This window comes from Tamandua tetradactyla, chromosome 1 (assembly GCF_023851605.1).
Source record: "Tamandua tetradactyla isolate mTamTet1 chromosome 1, mTamTet1.pri, whole genome shotgun sequence".
NCBI lineage: Eukaryota > Metazoa > Chordata > Mammalia > Pilosa > Myrmecophagidae > Tamandua > Tamandua tetradactyla.
This window is the reverse complement of record NC_135327.1, coordinates 134,075,324-134,093,202: the sequence shown is the minus strand read 5'-3', so window position 1 is coordinate 134,093,202 and position 17,879 is coordinate 134,075,324. Positions and strand designations below refer to the sequence as shown.

The window sequence follows — 17,879 nt, the reverse complement described above, 5'->3', positions numbered from 1 at the left end:
AATTTGAAAGATATTTACAAGGAACAGGACAAAGAATGGACAAGACGCATTTAGAAAATTTGTTGAAGAACACTAAGGATTCATTTGGAGACCATGAATTAAAATTAATACAGTGATTTTGCCAATTGTGTTCAATTGCCCAGAAATAAGAGATAGCAGATGGATGAATGCTATCTCCCTGCATCATAGCATAATGAAACTCTTTATGGCTGTTTTTTATTCTCATAAATTTCTAATAGGTCTTGACCTTCAGACATAGCTGCTCAAATATATCTTCCTCACTATTACCTGGAGTAAACTTCCTAAAATCCGTGGTTTTACAATTCCACAAAAATGTTGCATTTTTAGCATGGTCTGCTATAGCTCTCGCTCCATTCTCTAACATATTCCCAGAGACTCTTTTAGTATCAGATACACTAAATATGCACTCAATTATTTGACATTTCTAGAAATCACATCGTCCCACAGCCCTGTGTCTTTTCTGAAATTTGTGTCCTCTTGTCATCTTCCTGACAAAATTCTTCAAGATCCATATCAAACTCTAGCACGCTCCCCCTCCACCACAACTGAGTTGGCAGCCCTGCTTTGAGTGCCAAATTTGGGCACATATCTCTTCCATTGTATCACTTATCACACAGAGTTGTAACCAGCAGTTTTCTTATCTGTAGATCCAACAAACTGTGAGATTCTTGGATGCTCTGACATATAGATTTCTATAGGCATAGGCCCTGGAAAGAAAAAAAAAACCCAATAAAATAACAGCTATGTATTGAGGGCCTGTTACCATGTGCTAGAAATGATTAATCCACCTGACAAGCCCATGGACTAGGTATCTTTCTTATCGTGGCCATTTAATGGAAGAGGAAACTAAGGCATGGAGAGTTTAAGTAACTTGCCAAGGCTGCACTTCTACTAAGGCTGTCTGTTACGTTCAATCTTCACACACTAAACTAGCTTCTTACTCCCAAAGCTTGTCACATAGTAGGTATTCGCTAGATATGCAAAAGATGAATAAATGTGTAAGCTACATTTTAAGAAAGCTTACCATAAAAGTATCCCTGATTTTCATTTATCTTTGGCACTGCTAGGATGCTACCTTCTAGTATCTGTTCTCTGTAGAACAAGCTCCAGAATCATTCTGAACCAGAGAGCTTGTATTCATTGAAATGTTTATGGAGTGTCATTTACAACTCTTCTTTCAATACACGCTTGGAAGAACATGGAAATTTACATTCATAAGGAGATTGGGGAAGCTCAGGAATAAGCCTGGCCCCACAGCTGTTTCTACCTCATTTACCAAGCTCCTTCACCAATTCAAGTACCTGGGAGAGAAAGGTTTTGGCAGCAGCCTCAATGTTTGTTTTCTCCCCCTGTAACTTCTCTCACATTATCAACTAGCACAAAAGTTCAACCCATTTCTCCAGCACCTCTTGCATCTACCATCATTCCCCATACACCGTGGGAAATGGAGCATAGAAGGAATGCAGACTCAGGGAGAGAGAGGAAGTCTGGCGAGGATTAGTGAGGCCAAGCTCAAGACTGGATCTGCCACAATAAGGGGTAAAAGTCTGCATAAGGAACAATATGCACCTCTACTAGAAATACTGGATTGCTCACCTATTCTTTATTTAAGCAGATATAAATTTCGTATTTCTAATCATCTTATAGGGATAGATGGGACACAGCCACTCAAAGACCATCTTAAGTTAAAATTTGTTCTCCCTAGTTGATCACAGAGAAGTGGCAAATTAAAATTCTGTAGCTGACCAGTTGCAGACACCCACCCTAGAGAATAAGCTAAAGTATTGCCAGGTCTTGTTGGCTGACTCCCAGTAGCAACCCATGTGGCTCTGTCATAGGCCCTGTGCACACTGGGCATTAGTGGTGGGGCAAAGGGAGTGTCAGCAACAGAGCAAACCCTCTCTTCTATAGTGTGCCTATAACCGAATGTTTTCATTGCGGTTAATAGATACTTTGATCCCTGTTCTGGGAAACACCTGGAACTTTTAAGGTTTTTTTTTAGATCCTGCATATAGATGCACAAAACGCCAGTGGAAGTTTTATAGGGAGCCCTGTTAGCAGTTCCTGCCAATGAACATTTTCAAATTGCAGTCCTCCCTGTGGTATCTTGGAAACCACTCTCTGCCAGGGTGCAGGTTCTGACTCCCTAGAGCACAGAAACAACACTTTTACCAGGACAAATATGCAAGATTTACATTCAAGCTGGAAAGATCAGAGAGAAATTTAAGCACATTTCTATCCCAATCTTGCACAATTTACGACAGATATAAGAAAATTACTTATATAATGGCCAAGAAATTGCATTATTGTTCATTAGCAAGGGAAAAGATGGTATTAGAAAGAAAGTCATTCCTTCTGAAATTTTGTTTTAAGTTTTATTTTTTCCTGAATTAAATAAGAACTGTTTACAGATGTGGACAAACTTATGATAACTTTACAAAATATAAGCTATTTGTTATCAGATGTGGTAATGCACTTAAGGAGAGAAAAGACTAAGACACATATTCAACAAAAGTATTATAAAAAGGCTCATACAGAAAAATAAGATTATGCCTCTCAGAAACAAAAACACATTACAGATTATTCTTGAGAAATTATAAATCTGGTTTCTCCTAAATGTCAATGCTATTTTAAGCAATAATTTTAGCCAAAGAAACTTGACAGGGCTCCCCTCAAATCACTTTTTCCTTTTATTTATTTTTGTTTGTTTGCCCTTGTGTGTTTATCTAATTTGGGCTCTCTTCGCATCAATGTCCAGAGCTACAGGAGCTGTTTTGTCAAGACATCAGAAAGCCAGAAGTTCATGGGAATTTATTTTTTGAGAGCACCTAGTAATCAATACCGGCAGGTACAGCGATGTAAAAGCCCCGGTCCCTAGACTCAGTCAGGGCACTTCCATGGCTTAATTTGTAACTCACAGTTATCAGGCTGCAGTCACTCCGTGGGATTTTGCCTGAGATCATACCTTCGTTTGACTTTCTTCTCTTCCCCAGCTTGCTTGTCCCCACACCCTTAGCAACAGTTGAACAGCACAAGTTAACAGCACCAGCATAAAGATGGTGCAAATACGAAGAAATAAAAGGTACTGTGAGCAGGAGGGGAGTTGGAAGGATGGCATTTTTTTTTTAAATTATCAAATTCCATTATGATTAGGTAAGTTCATTTTTGCAACCTCACTAGTCATGAAAACTGCATTAGAAACAACACTGTCCTGTCAAATTCACTGCTAGCTCTTCTGTCATTATCTGTTTTCTCTTGCAATGGCATTTAACGTTGTTAAATATTCTGTTATCCAGAATCTTGTTATTCTGTGCTTCCTTGATTTTCCTGTTACTTTGTTTTTTCTTCTCTCTCTCTGGCCAATCAACGTGTCTTCTTTGGGGATCTTTCATTCTCAGCTTTCCCCTAAACAACTGTTCAAGACTTTAAAATATATATATTCCTTTAGTGTTTCCACATTACAACCACAATTTCAAATACAATTACCAAGTTACTCCAATAGTAGGGCAAGGCCATGTTTTGTCTTTGCATTCCCATTACTTGAGAGCTACAAGGCAACAAGCAACTAATTATTGAACAAATGAATAATATATACACGACTGAATAAATAATATAAAAATAATTACTATACTCTTAATTTGGAAAATTCATTTAAAATTTCATCAAAAAATTCCCATGGAAGAGAACCATTATAATTGCTTAAACATGTCAGTGATTTACGAATCTGCTTTGATTTCTGAATTAACTAAAATAGTGTTAGCTAATACTTCATAAACTAAATAAACCAATACAATTATCTTAGTATAAACAAAATACAACTTTGAATAAAAATTACATTTTTATTCACACTGGACTGATAAGTTTACCTTATAGTACTTGCAAGAATAGTTTTCTTTGCTCAACAGAGAAGTCATAGCAATAGAGAAGTTTAGAAAATCCCCAATGCATTAATAATCTGTGAGGTATATTACTTGAAAGCACATTCTCACATTTTCTTCAGCAAAGTGAAACAAAAGGACTAAGTCGGGCTCTAGGAGACCTGAACCTAAACTTGTGACTGCTACAAAATGTGTGATATCTCTTTGGGCACTTAGCTGGAAAAAGCACAAATTTCTAAGTTGTTTTGTTACTCTCTGAATCAGCACTTCCAGGAATGCAGAGAGCACAATCATGCAGAATTCCTAGAAGCAGGTGGTGTGCTTTGTGAATTTAACTCATCATTGTACATAACACAGAGCTGCAAGCTCTCAGGCTCTCAAAATACGGTGAATTTTTTAAAGTTTGCCTTTGAAGAAAGATACACATAATATGAATATGTTTTCTTTCTTGGTGGTCTTCTTGCAATTCTCAGATTTAAGGATTTTCCCTCTCCTCTTTCATTTTTACTTTTTTCATTTGCTTAGTGTTCTATGTGCTTATCACAAATTCAACCAGCAACTCTCCACCAATTGTCTAAATCTGTCTCACTACTCTCAGTTGCATCTGATAGTCCATTGGTTTCATCTCTCTTAAGAAATGTCTCCTGGAGCCTCTGTTCAAGCGACATAGTGGGCTGGCCACTCTCTTGCTGCACAGCTCTCCTCCTGTGATCCTCCATTACTCTCATTTTGGAGATTTCTTTTACTCCTCCATGATCTGGATCCTTCCTTTCTGTATCTTTCTTGTTTTGATCTTTTGTCTTGATGGAACATATCCTCCGAGAACTTCCTCAGAAACAGTGCATCAAGGATGACTTTGTTCATTCAGCCTTCTAAGTTAATAGATACTTTGCTGACTATAACATTGGAAATGGAAATTATTTTCCTTCAAAATTTTAAGACACTTCCGGAGAAGATGGCGGCTTAGTAAGACGCGCGGGTCTTAGTTCCTCCTCCAGAAAAGCAACTAAAGAAACAGAAACAATACTAAACAGCTCCCGGAGCCACGACAAAGACCAAAAAGACAGCGTACCCCATTCTGGAACGGCTGAACGGGCAGGGAGAATCCGCTGCGGTGAGATACCCGACGGGTGTGCGTTTTCCTGGCCGGGGCGGCTGGCGACTGGGGTCCCGTCCACGCACGTGGCTCCCCAGTCTGACTGGGAACGTTGGATAGCGGGGCCCTCCCGCCATGCTTGGCGTCTCGGGCCAGCTGGGCAATTTGGACCAGCACTCCCCCAAGCCGCGGCAGCCGGCGACCCCCCACTCCACGCGCAGTTTCCTGGGCCGACTGCGAGATTCGGATTGGCAAGTTAAAGGAGCCACAGCATCTTTAACTGGTGGGCCCCGCAGACAGACGAGTGCCACAAGCGCCACCTACTGGGCAGGAAAAGAAAAACAGCCCAGAGATCTCACAGAAAAACCTTTCAACCAGCCGGGTCCCACACCCAGGGAAATCTGATCAAATGCCCAGACACCAGCAGAAAATAATGGATGATGCTCGGAAAATTGAAGATATGGCCCAGTCAAAGGAACAAACCAATAGTTCAAATGAGATACAGGAGCTGAGACAACTAATGCTGAATATACGAACAGAAATGGAAAAACTCTTCAAAAACCAAATCAATAAATTGAGGGAGGACATGAAGAAGACATGGGCTGAACAAAAAGAAGAAATAGAAAATCTGAAAAAAACAAATCACAGAACTTATGGGAGTGAAGGACAAAGAAGAAAAAATGGAAAAAACAATGGATACCTACAATGGTAGATCTAAAGAGACAGAAGCTACAATTAGTGAACTGGAGGATGGAACATCTGAATTCCAAAAAGAAACAGAAACTATAGGGAAAAGAATGGAAAAACTTGAGCAGGGGATCAGGGAACTGAATGACAATATGAAGCGCACAAATATACGTGTTGTGGGTGTCCCAGAAGGAGAAGAGAAGGGAAAAGGAGGAGAAAAACTAATGGAAGAAATTATCACTGAAAATTTCCCAACTCTTATGAAAGACCTAAATTTGCAGATCCAAGAAGTACAGCGCACCCCAAAGAGAATAGACCCAAATAGGCGTTCTCCAAGACACTTACTAGTTAGAATGTCAGAGGTCAAAGAGAAAGAGAGGATCTTGAAAGCAGCAAGAGAAAAACAATCTGTCACATACAAGGGAAACCCAATAAGACTATGTGTAGATTTCTCAGCAGAAACCATGGAAGCTAGAAGACAGTGGGATGATATATTTAAATTACTAAAAGAGAAAAACTGCCAACCAAGACTCCTATATCCAGCAAAATTGTCCTTCAAAATGAAGGAGAAATTGAAACATTTATAGACAAAAAGTCACTGAGAGAATTTGTGACCAAGAGACCAGCTCTGCAAGAAATACTAAAAGGAGCACTAGAGTCAGATACGAAAAGACAGAAGAGAGAGGTATGGAGTAAAGTGTAGAAAGAAGGAAAATCAGATATGATATATATAATACAAAAGCCAAAATGGTAGAGGAAAATATTATCCAAACAGTAATAACACTAAAAGTTAATGGACTGAATTTCCCAATCAAAAGACATAGAATCGCAGAATGGATTACGACCCAGCAATACCACTGCTAGGTATCTACTCAAAGGACTTAAGGGCAAAGACACAGATGGACATTTGCACACCAGTGTTTATAGCAGCATTATCTACAATTGCAAAGAGATGGAAACAGCCAAAATGTCCATCAACAGACGAGTGGTTAAACAAACTGTGGCGTATACCTACGATGGAATATTATGCAGCTTTAAGACAGACTAAACTTATGAATCATGTGATAACATGGATGGACCTAGAGAACATTATGCTGAGTGAGTCTAGCCAAAAACTAAAGGACAAATACTGTATGGTCCCACTGATGTGAACAGACATTCGAGAATCAGCTTGGAATATATCATTGGTAACAGAGACCAGCAGGAGTTAGAAACAGGGTAAGATAATGGGTAATTGGAGCTGAAGGGATACAGACTGTGCAACAGGACTAGATACAAAAACTCAAAAATGGACAGCACAATAATAATACCTAAGTGTAATGTAACTATGTTGGAACACTGAATGAAGCTGCACCTGAAATATGGTTTTTTGTTTGTTTGTTTGTTTGTATCTTTTGTTTTTGTTTTTTCTTTTTCCTTTTCATATATATATATATATATTATTAGTATTATTATTTTAATTCTCTTCTCTATATTAACATTCTATATCTTTTTCTGCTGTTTTGCTAGTTCTTTTCCTAAATCGATGCAAATGTACTAAGAAATGATGATCATACATCTATGTGATGATACTAAGAATTACTGAGTGCATGTGTAGAATGGAATGATTTCTAAATGTTGTGTTAATTTCTTTTCTTTTTTTTGATTAATAAAAAAAAATAAAAAAAAAAAAAAGAAAATATCTTTGGTGACCTCTGGCTATTAAAGAAATGATTTTTTTTGCAAAAAAAAAAAAAAAAAATTTAAGACATTTCTCTATTGCCTCCTAGCTTACAGAGTTGAAGCTATGAAAAACAAAACAATTATAAACTCCAATATACGTGTCACCTGTTTACTTTCCCCGTAAACTTTAGAGCCTTCTATTTTCTCAAGTGTTCTAAAATGTCATGATAATCTGCTTTGGAATGGCTTGTTTCCATCCATTGTACTGGGGCCTTTCAAACTGGCAACAAATTTCTTTCAGTTCTAATAAATTTTCTCCAATATTTATTGATGTCTTCTCCCTCATATTCTCAAGCTCTCTTTCGACAATGCATTGTTTTTTTAACTTCTGGATTGCACCTCAATTTTCTTATATTTACTTCCCTGGATTTTTCATTCTTTTCCATTATTTTGCTCTAATTCTGGAACATTTTCTCAATTTTAATTCCCAAAACTTTTTTTGATATTTTTATTACTTTTCTCATATTTTAAAAATCCAAGAGACGGTTTATTATCTGCTCCTTTAAAAAAAATAGCAACCTCTTCTTGTTTCATTTATGCAATATCTTCTCTGATCTTCATGAAGATTTTTCCCTTCTCCCTTCAGAGTTTCAATTTCCTCCAAGATCCTATATTTATATTGTTTTGTCCCTAGTTTTCATTTTAGAAGTTTTCCTAAGCTTCTCAGTGATCTTTGGTTATATGTTTATATTTAAGAATGGAGAATATATGTAGGGCTTGTCAACTGTACATTTTGCTCTAGAGAGGTTGATAAAGTGTCTCTTTGAGGAAGCTCAACATCAGTAAATTTCTTTACCCTGATGGGATTACCCTGAGAAGAATATTCCAATTGTGTCCCTGGAGGCTTCCAGCATTCTGAAGGCTTTGGGTAAGGTGACTATGTGGTTCTCCACCAGTGAAGGCCTGGAGTTGGCATGTACATGACCATTAGAACTGAGTGTGTGCAACTAGAGGAAAACCTTCTGTCTTATAGAGGAATTGGATGAGGAAGTAGCAGGATAACAGCTAATGAGGTAGGAGCTCTGCAGATTTAACTGCCTCTCAAACAGTCTTCCAACCGAAGTTTTGAATCGACCCTCAGCCTCACTTCTATATTTACTTGATGCCTCCAATTCCTGAAACTCTGGGGGACTCTGTGGGCCTAGAATTTGGCTCTCTTGGTTCTTCTAAGTCACTTACAGTTATCCATTTGTTAACCAAGTTCCACAGTTAAGTTGCTATTGTTTCTGTCTCTTTCTCTAATAGTTTGGTATCTTTTAAAAATCGTCTGTTTTAGAAGAATTTTGGAGATTATGAAAATAAATGAACACCTTTGGTCAGCCATCTTTACTTGAAAGCCATGTTTATCCAACTGGTTTTTGCTAAACCATTCAGAGTTAAGGCATGGCAGCTTCCGTGTTGCACTCATATAATGACTGCCAGTGAAACAGCTCTGGCTTTCCCACGTCCCTAGTGACCAATCTCCAAGACTTGTGCTTTGCTCTTTATTTGGGGTGGGGTAGACAAAGAGGGAGAAGGAAAGACTGAGCAATCAGTACTGATAAAACCCCATCACTAAGCCCTGATTCCACTGGGTATATGATGTTTAAATTACTGCTTCTGTCTATATTTCCCCAATTACCTTACTTATTCAAAATTAAAATTGCAACTGCATTCTAGTACAAAGGGTTATTTAAGCAGAAAACATATTTGTACTTAAATACCAAAAGCAACATGTGGCTGATGTATAATAGCAAGTTTTGGGTTTAAATAATTCATCCCTGAAATTCAGAAAACTTAATCTTATTTGATAGGAAAGGTCAGTAACTGCAATGATTTGTTTAGTTAGGATAACTTTTTCATTATAAACCTTTCTCAGAATCAGAAATATTCTCACTATTTATAAAGCACTTTTAATGAGTTGCTTGTTTGTTTTGCCTTTGGTCATTAGTGACTTTTTTGGACAAACTATATCAATTGTGGCAATTATTATAATTAAAAAGCATTCTATAATGATTTTATCTAGAATCTAAACTTCCTCCTGAAAGAAACTGAGTAATTGGAGATGTGAAAGACTAAAAAAATAGAAGAAAAAGAATAAAATTGATATAAGATAAAAGTCTATTAAAGAAATAACAACTCATAGCCTCTGCCTATGATATGAAAAAAAAGGCTCTCAATTATATCCAATTAATTTATATAATATAAGCTTATATTTTTTTCATCAGAATTCTTAAGCACCATGTTCCCTTTGGTGAGACAAAAGTAATTGCCATATAAATTAGCCTAATGAAAATACAGAATATGAATAACAAAAGTAATCTAATCTAAGGTGGGCCACGGTGGTTCAGCAGGCAGAGTTCTTGCCTGTCATGCCGGAGACCCAGGTTCGATTTCCAGTTCCTGTCCATGCAAAGAAAAAAGGTAATCTAATCTATAACATCATTGCAAAAATTAGTCTTTAGCAAAAGGCGCTATTCAGCATATCTCAGTTGAGGAACTCAAAGATATTAAAAACAAATCTTGAAATAAAAAGTTAAACATCAAAGTCACAATTATAGCATAATTATGTTCATTCTTTTCTTTGATGGAATTGATGACTGATTGCTTTAAGATTAGTTTGAATGTATCCCGCATTGAGCTGTGAAAGTGGCTGAAAGAGTAAACTTCTAGCTCCAAGTATTACTGACACAAATATATTTCCCAAGGGGAAGAGCTACTACTATGGCATCACCCATCCAGATTGATCTTTCTTCGATACCCTCAACTTCAAAGAAGCCAACAACCTTATATCTAATGCGTATTATATGTCAAGAGCTTATTATAAGTAATAAGATATTGTTATCAATAGCATGAATATTGGCATAAATAAATAGTTTTTCTTAAATTTCTATATAGTAACTTCAATTTACTACTCATTATTATATTAAATACCCACTCAATTATATGGGCATGAAAGACTGGAAAAGCAGAATCTATGACTTTGATATAAAAACTACTACTCTCTAAAACTTTACTTCAACACTTTCAGCTACTGAGTCATTTACAGAATATGACTTGTAAGGTAAAACATAATTAAATTACACGACAAAATTCTCAAATTGTTTTTTTTTTCAAATCTCTAAACAAATATGTTTTTCAGAAAGAGAATAAGAATAAAAAGATATATAATAAAAATCAAATGAAAATGCAGGGACTTACTAGTTTTCTTTATCAGAGAGTTTTAGAAAATATGCTCAAGTAGATGAGTAAATACTTTTTAGGTTATAAGAGTACTATATCTTTACAAAACTCTTCCAGACGTGAACTAAGATTAGAAGATTGCTCGAGTCGCCTATTCTACCCTCATTTACGATTATCTTTCTGATAAAGTATTTGAAATCATTCACTTAGGGGTCACTGGAATGTAACATAAGTCTTTTAAATAGTAACTAAAGAATGTTACAATTTTTAGAATAAACAGCTCTTCAATGACTAGATTACATACTGTATTTAATAAAAGAAAGGCCTTTTCTACGACAGAGATTCTGAAATTTGGCATTTTCCTTAAGGATATCATAATGGCCTAAAAATTTATGCTCTAGGAATTGAGTCAATATATTTTCTTTTGTTTCTCAGTGACCTTGCTTTCCTGCTAAGGGTGATTAATTCACAAAGACATTAAACAAATTTTAATATGTGAATTTACAAAACTGTAAATTGCATAGTCTAGGTTATTAATGGAAAATTGAGATATCTCTGTCAAAAACTAGCAAGCATGAAATAAAAGTAATGATAAAGGATACAGGGGTCAAAGTCTTCCTGACAACATGGGGCATGACTCCCTGGGATGAGTCCTGCCCTGGCACCAAGGGATCAACAATGTCTTCCTGACTAAAAGGGGGAACCGAAGTCTAATAAAATAAGGCCTCAGTGGCTAAGAGAGATCAACTAGTTAAGAGGGTATTCTGGAGGCTACTCTTATGCAAACTTCAGTTAGATAGGCTAACTGCCATGGTTTGCTAAATCCCAACCTACATCCCTTCTGCTAACTTTTTTTTTGTATGCTGTATGGTGGGGGGTCACATTTCATTCTTTTTCCATGTGTGTATCCCATTATTGCAGCACCATTTATTGAATTTGTGGGTGCGGAGTGGAGGGAGAAATGCATGGACTGAGACTCGAACCCATATCTCTCACCAAACAGAAGAGAATTCCACCACTGAACTACCCTTACACTCCCACTCCTGTTAACTCTTAAGAACACCTAGGGCTGGGACTGAGACTTTTATAAAGTTTCATGCACTAAGTTTGTTTTTCTGGAACTTACAGTTTCTGGGGGGGTTCTAGGTCAGATAAATCCTGAAACTCAGAGGGATAAGCCTTTCCAAGATTATCAACTAATTAAATGTAGTGATCCTATAGGCTGGTAGAAGGATCAAAGGAGAAGAGGGAGGTATAACAGCAAAAATAAGGATTTGGCAAACAAGGATGACTGCTGAATCACTATATTAATATTAGTTCAAGCCTCCAGTGTTTTGGAGCAGCTAGAAGGAAAAATCTGAGATGGTGAAGTAGTAACCCATGACAAACTTTCGGATCTGTTCTGTAACTAATGGCTGAAGTTTGCTTTGAAAAGTATTGCTTTTTCTTTCTTTGCTTTGTTCTATTTCACAATTAAAAAAAAAAAAGAGTAACAGTAAAGGGATTCAATTTCATATGACTAAACTAGATCTTCCCTTAAAAACATTCACAAACATTTTATGAACCCAAGTAGTCTAGGCATACAAAAGGGTTTTTAATCATAGAATAGAACATGGTTAGGTGGGCAACTATGTTGTATTTCCAGATGATTGCAACTTCACTGCTGAACCCTGGTGAGGACATCCAGCTAGATCTGCTGGTACTTAAAAAAGAGAGCAGGCAAGAGCCAAGCAGAAGGATGGAGAAGTGACTAAAATGACTGAAACTCATGGGAATGAAATACTGGGCAGAAATCAAGTGCTCATCTGAATTCTTTTAGTGCAAGTGACGGAAATTAGTATAAGCATCAAAAAAAAAAAAAAGAAAATGCGGGAATTCGCATGGATAAGTATACCATGATGTTTCCCAGAGGCAAAACAATTTAGGCTTCAGGGGCTGAAATCAGAGACTTGATAGTGTGTGTTCTCATCCCTTCCCCCCTTCATATGACTATAGTTTCTTCTTTCCAATTTCAACTAGGGTCACTCCATATGATGGAGGAGAGCATCTGCCAGCAGGCCCAGGACCTTATCTGGAGAGACCCCTGGTACCCAAAGGCCAAGGACAACCATTTCCCCAATTACATTTCTGAGAAAAGAGTTCTAATTCTGAGCAACCTGTATTAGTTAGGGTTCTCTAGAGAAACAGAATCAACAGGGAACACTTGCAAATATAAAATTTATGGAAGTGTCTCACGTGACCGTAGGAACGCAGAGTCCAAAATCCACAGGGCAGGCTGCGAAGCCGATGACTACGATGAATGGCCTGGATGAACACCACAGGAGAGGCTCACCAGTCAAAGCAGGAATGCAACCTGTCTCCTCTGAGTCCTCCTTAAAAGGCTTCCCATGATTGCATTTAGCATCACTAATTGTAGAAGACACTCCCCTTTGGCTGATTACAAATCAACATTCATTCTTAAACTTGATATCTTACAACTTAAATAGTATAACACAAACAAAACAGCATTACAGTCCTCGTTTCTGTAACTGATCACGTGGTCAAAGTTCATATTTATCACTACCTTCTTCCACTACCCATTCCATGTTCCCTTTCCCCTCAGCAAGCACTTCAGCTGGCCGTGGTTCTTTGCCTGGTGGGGTGACCCAAACCTTCATTCCTGAAGTCTCAGAGCCATTAGTGGTCCTGCCTGGATTGTGTTGTTGCAGTTCTCCATTGATTTTAATCACAGGGCATGGTAGTACTAATAGACGCCCCAGGGGATCTCCTATATTCCAAGAAAACTCTTCTTTACCTCCATTATATAGTTGCAGTCCTACTTCCTTCTGATAGTCAGGGTCAATTACCCCAGACAATAATGTAATCCGCTTCTTGGTGTGTTGATCCAGAGGCATAAGTAGCCCAAAGTGGCCAGGTGGCAATCTTAACTTCCAGTTCAGTGGTATCACTGTTGTTTCTCCTGGAGAAAGCACACCCCGTTTTGGAACTAAAACCTGTAGACCAGCAGAACTCAGGGTAGCAGGGACAGGAAGCAAAAATTTTCCTAGTGGATCACTAGGAGTAATAGTGAGTGGCACCACACCCATTTCCACCCCTTGGTTCCTGGACCCATGGATCCTGGCTATGGGAGAAACAGCACCATACAGCGGACGCTGATTCAGAGCATACACAGCTTCCTGGAGAACATTAGCCCAGCCTTTCAAGTTTTTGCCACCTAGTTGGCACCGTAATTGAGTTTTCAAAAGGCCATTCCACCGTTCTATCAATCCAGCAGCTTCTGGATGATGGGGAACATGGTAAGACCAGAGAATTCCATGAGCATGTGCCCATTCCCGCACTTCATTTGCTGTGAAGTGTGTTCCTTGATCCGAAGCAATGCTATGTGGAATACCATGACGATGGATAAGGCATTCTGTAAGCCCACGGACAGTAGTTTCGGCAGAAGCATTGCGTGCAGGGAAAGCAAACCCATATCCAGAGTATGTGTCTATTCCAGCTAGAACAAATCGCTGCCCCTTCCATGAAGGGAGTGGTCCAATGTAATCAACCTGCCAATATGTAGCTGGCTGGTCACTTCGGGGAATGGTGCCATATTGGGGGCTGAGTGTGGGTCTCTGCTGTTGGCAGATTGGGCACTCAGCAGTGGCTGTAGCCAAGTCAGCCTTGGTGAGTGGAAGTCCATGTTGCTGAGCCCATGCATGACCTCCATCCCTACCACCATGACCACTTTGTTTATGAGCCCATTGGGCAATAACAGGAGTTGCTGGGGAAAGAGGCTGACTGGTATCCATAGAACGGGTCATCTTATCCACTTGATTATTAAAATCTTCCTCTGCTGAAGTCACCCTCTGGTGTGCATTCACATGGGACACAAATATCTTCATGTTTTTAGCCCACTCAGAAAGGTCTATCCACATACTTCTTCCCCAGACCTCTTTGTCACCAATTTTCCAATTATGGTCTTTCCAAGTCCCTGACCATCCAGCCAAACCATTAGCAACAGCCCATGAGTCAGTATACAAACGCACCTCTGGCCAGTTTTCCTTCCAAGCAAAATGAACAACCAGGTGCACTGCTCGAAGTTCTGCCCACTGGGAGGATTTCCCCTCACCACTGTCCTTCAGGGACACCCCAGAAAGGGGTTGTAATGCTGCAGCTGTCCACTTTCGGGTGGTACCTGCATATCGTGCTGAACCATCTGTAAACCAGGCCCGAGTTTTCTCTTCCTCAGTCAATTCACTGTAAGGAACTCCCCAAGAGGCCATAGCTCTGGTCTGGGAAAGAGAAGGTAATGTGGCAGCAGGAGTGGAAACCATGGGCATTTGTGCCACTTCTTCATGTAACTTACTTGTGCCTTCAGGACCTGCTCTGGCTCTATCTCGTATATACCATTTCCACTTTACAATAGAGTGCTGCTGTGCACGCCCAACTTTATAGCTTGGTGGGTCAGACAACACCCAATTCATGATAGGCAACTCAGGTCTAATGGTAACTTGGTGGCCCATGGTTAAGCATTCAGTCTCTACTAAGGCCCAGTAGCAGGCCAAAAGCTGTTTCTCAAAAGGAGAGTAGTTATCTGCAGCAGATGGTAAGGCTTTGCTCCAAAATCCTAAGGGTCTGCATTGTGATTCTCCTATAGGGGCCTGCCAAAGGCTCCAGACAGCATCTCTATTTGCCACTGACACTTCCAGCACCATTGGATCTGCTGGATCATATGGCCCAAGTGACAGAGCAGCTTGCACAGCAGCCTGGACCTGTCGCAGAGCCTCCTCTTGTTCAGGTCCCCACTCAAAATTAGCAGCTTTTCTGGTCACTCGATAAATGGGCTGGAGTAGCACACCCAAATGAGGAATATGTTGTCGCCAAAATCCAAAAAGACCAACTAGGTGTTGTGCCTCTTTTTTGGTTCTGGGAGGGGCCAGATGCAGCAATTTATCCTTCACCTTAGAAGGGATATCTCAACATGCCCCACACCACTGGACACCTAGAAATTTTACTGAGGTGGAAGGCCCCTGTATTTTTGTTGGATTTATCTCCCATCCTCTGACACGCAAATGCCTTACCAGTAAATCTAGAGTAGTTGCTACTTCTTGCTCACTAGGTCCAATCAACATGATATCATCAATATAATGGACCAGTATGATGTCTTGTGGGAGGGAGAAACGATCAAGGTCTCTGCGAACAAGATTATGACATAGGGCTGGAGAGTTGATATACCCCTGAGGTAGGACAGTGAAAGTATATTGCTGACCTTGCCAGCTGAAAGCAAACTGTTTCTGGTGGTCCTTACTAATAGCTATTGAGAAAAAAAGCATTTGCCAGATCAATAGCTGCATACCAGGTACCAGGGGATGTATTGATTTGCTCAAGCAATGATACTACATCTGGAACAGCAGCTGCAATTGGAGTTACCACCTGGTTGAGTTTACAATAATCCACTGTCATTCTCCAAGACCCATCTGTTTTCTGCACAGGACAAATAGGAGAGTTGAATGGGGATGTGGTGGGAATCACCACCCCTGCATCTTTCAAGTCCTTAAGAGTGGCAGTAATCTCTGCAATCCCTCCAGGAATATGGTATTGCTTTTGATTTACTATTTTGCTTGGTAGGGGCAGTTCTAGTGGCTTCCACTTGGCCTTTCCCACCATAATAGCCCTCACTGCACGAGTTAGAGAACCAATGTGGGGATTCTGCCAGTTGCTCAGTATGTCTATGCCAATTATACATTCCGGAACTGGGGAAATAACTACAGGATGGGTCTGGGGGCCCACTGGACCCACTGTGAGACGGACCTGAGCTAAAACTCCATTGATCACCTGGCCTCCATAAGCCCTCACTCTGACTGGTGGTCCAGAGTGACGTTTTGGGTTCCCTGGAATTAATGTCACTTCTGAACCAGTGTCTAATAATCCCCAAAATATCTGATCATTTCCTTTTCCCCAATGCACAGTTACCCTGGTAAAAGGCTGTCGGTCTCCTTGGGGAAGACTTAGAGGAAGGTTAACAGTATAAATTTGTGGCAGTGTAACAGGTTTCTCCCCCATAGGGACCTGGCCTCCCCTTCATTCAAGGGGCTCAGGGTCTGTAAACTGTTTCAGGTCTGGAAATTGATTAAGGGGCCGTGACTCTGTGTTTTTGTAATTCAGGTTAGACTTCTGTTCCCTTGACCTAGAACTCTTTTGTTTATACAGCTCCAACAAGAATTTAGTAGACTGCCCTTCTATTGTATTTCTAGGCACCCCATGATTTACTAGCCAATGCCACAAATCTCTGTGTGTCATATAATTTTGATGCCTCCTTTGAGTTTGTTGTCTATTATAATAGCCACGTCTACTCTGTCTTTGGTGATTAAGTCCTGCCACCTGGCTTCTGCCAACTCGGGATCCTGTCATCCCCATTGTGTTTAAGGATTCCAGCTCAGTGACAGCAGTTTCTACAGTAATATCTGACCTACAGAGAAGTGCAACCACAGAGCTCTTGAGGGATGATGGTGCTAGTCTCACAAACTTATTTCTCACTGTTCTGGTAAAAGGTGCATCCTCTGGACATTCCTTGGGTGTAAGAGCAGGCTTTGCATGATAAATCCACTCTAACATCCCAATCTCTCTAAGCCTCTGGATCCCCTCATCTACATTATACCAGGGCAGTTCTGGTATTTCAACTTCAGGTAATGTTGGCCACCTTTTGATCCATGTTTCAACCAACCACCCAAACAAGCTGTTAACACCTTTTCTAACTGCTCTAGCTATAACATTGAATGCAGAATCTCTGCTTAGTGGGCCCATATCAATAAATTCAGCCTGATCCAGCCTTATATTCTTCCCACCATTATCCCACACTCTTAAAATCCATTGCCACACATATTCCCCTGATTTCTATATAAATTGGAATACTCACACAGTTCTTTTGGAGTATAACGTACCTCCTCATGTGTGATACTTTGTACTTCACCTTTAGGGGCCTGTTGGGACTTTAGTCTAGTTATAGGTCTAGAAGAAATGAGGGGTGGTGGGGGTGGGTCATGAAAAGAATTAGAAATATCTTCCAAGCCATTTGCTTCAGGGCTTTCATTTGCAGTTTCATCTGGTGAAACAGGATTAATAACTCTAGGGCTAATCCCTTCAGGAGGAGGTTGGGTGGCCAATTCCTCAAGGCAGGCTGGAGGTGAGGCGGCTATGTCCTCAGGGCAGACTATGACAGGGTTATCTAAAGAGGGCTCAGCATGGTCTAGGGTTTCAACCTCACCCCCAACATCATTATCAATCCATATGTCACCATCCCATTTTTCAGGGTCCCACTCCTTTCCAATCAA

The 17,879-nt window shown here is 39.7% G+C and overlaps 1 protein-coding gene and 1 pseudogene across 2 annotated transcripts in view; both read right to left on the bottom strand.

The window, feature by feature from the left end:
• The window catches only part of SEMA3E (semaphorin 3E), a 292,458-nt gene that overhangs the window by 158,530 nt on the left and 116,049 nt on the right, over window positions 1-17,879 (bottom strand). The gene's annotated exons all lie outside the window — the stretch shown is intronic.
• LOC143679162 (uncharacterized) overlaps window positions 1-17,879 on the bottom strand; it is a 39,331-nt pseudogene that overhangs the window by 2,044 nt on the left and 19,408 nt on the right.